Below are 3,817 nucleotides of genomic sequence, written 5' to 3' on the forward strand. Positions count from 1 at the left end.
AAAGATATACAACTATATCGTGAATGGGTGACCAGCACAGACATGAGATTTAGAGATCAGGGCATTTTATAGACATAAGAATGAGTTGTTCAACGTGCAATGTGGGGAGCCAGTGTTGTAATTCCTGAAACGTGCAGCTTGCTGTTGAAATGTGATTTCCATGGTCAACACTTAAGGAGTAGCTTGACAAATATTTACAGCAGATTAATGCCTCTATCAAAGTAGAGGCCAAGGAACATTTATATGGCATGTTAAATATTTATAAGCTATCACCACCATGCAGTGAAAACTTCAAAATCAAATCCTTGCAGTGCAGAAGGAAGCCATTCGGCCCATCAATTCTGCACTGACCACAATCCGACCCAGGCTCTATCCCTTTTCTCCATGCATGTACCCTGCTAATCCCCCTGACATTATGGGGCAGTTTAGCATGGCCAATCAATCTAACCCACATATCTTTTGGACTGTGGGAGGAAACCGGAGTATGTGAAGGAAACCCACCCAGTTGCAAGGAGAATGTACAAGCTCCACACAGACAGTCAGCCGAGGCCAGAATTGAACCCGGGTCCCTGGCGCTGCAGTGGTAACCACTGTGCTGCCATATTCCTACTGCACCTGGTTTTTCAGGGTGGTCTCCCATCTAAATACTAACCAGGTCTGAGTCTGCTTAGCTTCCGAGATCAGATGAGATTGGATATTTTCAGACGAGCATAGCCGTAGTTGCAAAGTTGTCAAAATGTTGCATTCTAGCTGCAAGTACGATCAACAACTCATATAAAACATTGCTTGGCCAATCATGCTTGTGATGGCTCTTCCGATAGCTCGGAATAAGTTTTCCCATTTATTCCGCCCTGCTGCTCTTTATTCCTGTAAATTCTTTCTCTTCCGTTAATCTATCCAATTACTTGTGAAAGTAATTACTTGATCTGCTTCCTTTTTTTGCAGTGCATTCCAAATCAAAATTACTCATTGGGGAGTTTTCCCAGCCCGCTATGGGAATTGTAATGGGCAGTGGCAGACATGCAAAGGTTTGTTGATCTCCGGTGGGATTTTCCAATTTTAGAATGAGTGCAACTGGAAAATTCTGCCCATTGTGTTTTTTTTATTCGTTCATGATACTATGGGCTTTACTGGCTGGCCAGCATTTATTATCCATCCCTGGTTGTCCAAGGGTAGTTAAGAGGCAACTACATTTCTATGACTCTGGAGTCACATGTAAGCCAGACCGGGGAAGGCCAGCAGATTCCCTTCCCTGAAAAACATTAGTGAACCAGATGGGTTTTTCCGACAATCGACAATGGTTTCGTGGTCATCAGTAGATTCTTAATTCTAGATATTTTTTATTGAATTCAAATTCCACCAGCTGCAATGGTGGGATTCGAACCTAGGCCTCTAGAACATTAGCTGAGTTTCTGGATAAATAGTGATAATACCACTCAGCCTTCAACTCCACAAAGCTATTAGTGATATTATTACTAGGTTATTGAAAACCAACGTCTCCTTGCATCATTAATGTTTCTCTTGATTTACTCTATCAAAATTGTTCATAATATTTAACATCTTAAAGTTTTATTGCTCTAATGCTAACAGTTACAATTTTTGCACCAGTTAAATTATACTCCTGTGTATAACAACAATGCCTGTATAAATCTTCCAATCTCTATGGACAGAAGATAAATAAGATTTGAGGCTCCTGATTTGAATTCCCAGTCTCCTAATGATGGACACAATGAGGACCTTTCTGATTAAACTGCCAGTGTTGAGCAAGACATCCACAGAAATATTGCAGTGTCTTAGAAGCCAAGGATCATAGAGCCTTTTGACCCATTGTATTTGTATTGGCTCACAGGCAGAGATATTCCATTAGCCCTAATCCAAAGAACAAAGAACAATACAGCACAGGAACAGGCCCTTCGGCTCTCCAAGCCTGCACCGATTATATGTTCCTAACTAGACCATCTGTTTGTATCCGTCTATTCCCAGTCTGTGCATGTGGCAATCTAAATAAGTCTTAAATGATCCTAGCATGTCTGCCTCAACCATCTTGCTTGGTAGTGCATTCCAGACCCCCACTACCCTCTTAGTAAAATATGTTCCTGTATTGAACCTTGAACTTGTGATCCCTTGTGTTGGTCATTTCTGACCTGGGAAAAAGCTTCCAACTGTTCATCCTATCTATGCCCTTCATAATTTTATAAACTTCTATCAGTCACCCCTCAACCTCCGTCCCTCGTTTACTCAACCCTAGTTTACTCAATCTCACCTCATAGCTAATACTGCCCATACCAGGCAACATCCTGGTAAACCTTTTCTGCACTCTCTCCAAAGCCTCCACGTCCTTCTGGTAGTGTGGCGACCAGAACTGGACACAGTATTCCAAATGTGGCCTAACTAACGTTCTATGTAACTGCAACATCATATGCCAATTTTTATACTCAGTGCCCCGTCCAATAAAGACCAGCATGCCACATGCCTTCTTCATTGCCTTTTCCACCTGTGCTGCCAACTTTAAGGATCTGTGAACTTGCACACCCAGATCCCTCTGTGAGTCTATACTCTTGATGGTCCTGCCTCTTATTGTATAGCTCCCCCCCACCCCTCCTGCATTAGATCTACCAAAGTCCCTCTGCTCTTTCCCTATTGTTCCGCATATTTTTCCACTTGGAGTATTGATCGCATCCTCCCGGGATCAGGCCACCATTGTGGTATCATGACCCAACCTATCATTTTGGTCAGGATCCTAGGGTTGGGAGACATCAACAAGACATCTGTGTTAGGCCAGACCTGCTGGCAGGCATATAGTGAACTAAAAGCAGATTGATCAATTGTCCCATATTTAAAGGAAGGTCCTTTACTTTGACTGTCCTATATCTGCATTGGTATGGCTCCTGCTCTATTCAAGACAGCAAGAGACTACAAAGGGTCATAAACGAAGTGCAGTCCATCATGCAAACCAGCCTCCCATCCATTGACTCTGTCTACACTTCCCGCTGCCTCGGCAAAGCAACCAGCATAATTAAGGACCCCATGCACATTCTCTCTTCCACCTTATTCCGTCAGGAGAAAGTCTGAGGTCACATACCAACTAACTCAAGAACAGCTTCTTCCCTGCTGCCATCAGACTTTCGAATGAACTTACCTTGTATTAAGTTGATCTTTCTCTACACCCTAGCTATGACTGTAACACACAATATTTTGCACTCTCTCCTTTCCTTCTCTATGAACTGTATGCTTTGTCTGTATAGTGCACAAGAAACAATACTTTTCACTGTATGTTAATACATGTGACAATAATATATCACACCATATTAAAATCCTTTCAGGGATTCCTTTTGTCCTTTATTTCTCGGAGATGCTTGTGGGGCTTCTCTTTGCTTTGTCTCATTGATTTTCTTCATGAACATTCATACCCTGGCCTTTGGTTGCCCATTATGACCATCTGCTCCAGTGCTAATCCCCACCCCCCAAAACTACCCCCCACTCTCATGGTCACTGGCACCCCTCCCCTATTCCATTATCAAAGTATCCCTTAACTTCCCAAGATTTCATCCCCCCAGCTGGAAAAGACCGAAGTAAGAAATTAATTTTAATTCCTCTCTTTTTTCTCATTTTTCCTGATCTTTCTTCTGTCCTGCTTTCCTCTACTTCTGTTAAACAATTATTGAACTTTCAAAGTCCCTGAAGGATAGATTCACTCATGACATTTTGTGTCAAGAGAAACTCAATGCTCTGAAATTTCATGAGATGGCCTTCATTAATTAAATCTGAGACCCAGTGGCCCTCATTACCAATGTCAGCCTTTTCAGTCTCGATGTGT

At 42.4% G+C, this 3,817-nt stretch overlaps 1 pseudogene; it reads right to left on the minus strand.

Moving 5' to 3' along the window:
• Positions 1–603: 603 nt before the first annotated feature.
• LOC145341604 (5S ribosomal RNA) lies at positions 604–722 on the minus strand (annotated as a pseudogene).
• Positions 723–3,817: the final 3,095 nt, after the last annotated feature.

This window comes from Carcharhinus amblyrhynchos, chromosome 3, assembly GCF_965287045.1.
Source record: "Carcharhinus amblyrhynchos chromosome 3, sCarAmb.v2.hapA, whole genome shotgun sequence".
NCBI lineage: Eukaryota > Metazoa > Chordata > Chondrichthyes > Carcharhiniformes > Carcharhinidae > Carcharhinus > Carcharhinus amblyrhynchos.